The following is a 1,181-nucleotide window of genomic DNA, read 5'->3' on the forward strand; positions in this document are numbered from 1 at the left end:
CTTGTGACCACTCAGTGTATATATACCACGTACAGTTGTTAAATGTTTATTTACACTTTTTATCCCTGTTCTTGTTGAGAAATGGCAGATGTCTTTGATTAAAATCTTGCATTGTCTATCTCGATCTACAATAATATTTCGATATTCCTATGGTTTTGTTTATAAACTTTTGACAGTTTCCCAGAGGGTTGAGTACACTTTATTAAAACGAAGTTGAGTATGCAAATCAGACAGTCACACGATAACTAGAGCCAATATAAAGTTACAGTGGAACTGAATGTGTAAGATTAACATTTTTACATTGTGTTGGTGTTTTGAAGGTTGCGTTATGCTCACAAAATTAATTATTTGTGAGATGGGTATGTTACAGCCCTTTCTGACGCAAAATATTCATACACTAAGATTATATATATATATATATATGTATTTCAATCAAGGATTTATAATTTATAAGAATAAGGTTACATTTTATTTAAAGGCATCAGATCTGTTTGGGGCACCAGAACCATTCAGATAAATAGTACCCCAGCCATGGTAATGGTAAGCAAATTGCAGCATCTTGTAACAAATGAAAATCCACAAACACAAGGGTCTGTAAGAAAAGCCATCCACGTACCACAGACAACTATACACAACATAATAGAGAAGGATTTCCGTCTAAAAAAAGCGACATAAGTCACGATACACAAACTGCTTCTACGATATATTAGCTCAATCATCGCATATTTCAGTCATTTAGAGAATGGTATTCATGCCATTCATACGAAGACATATCGATTAAGTTGCTGCACGAAGTGGCTACTTACTTCTTTGTGATTGGACTATTGAAAAAGTCACTGGAAAGTCTTTGTCCTCGCACTGTAGATGTGTTTGCGAAATGCACGCAGAGAGGTGTTTTTGCTTTGAATATGACAACCTCAGGCGGAGCTTTTTATAAAAGAAACTACACTGCAGGAGTATTGTCAAGATGCACAGTGGTCAGATAAAACATACGTTGGACTGTAACGACGTAGTGAGGCTCTAAAACCGTTTTAACATCACACACTCAACCTCTGTATAGTCTAAAATATTTTATATCGAAGGTTTATAAAGTCTTTTTGTATCAGAATACAAAGAGTCATTAAGAAATTAATAAGCTCCTGTTCCATCACTCAGATGCTGTTTAGAGTTGGTTGCTTGTT

Source organism: Limulus polyphemus, unplaced genomic scaffold, assembly GCF_000517525.1.
Source record: "Limulus polyphemus unplaced genomic scaffold, Limulus_polyphemus-2.1.2 Scaffold2162, whole genome shotgun sequence".
Taxonomy (NCBI): Eukaryota; Metazoa; Arthropoda; class Merostomata; order Xiphosura; family Limulidae; genus Limulus; species Limulus polyphemus.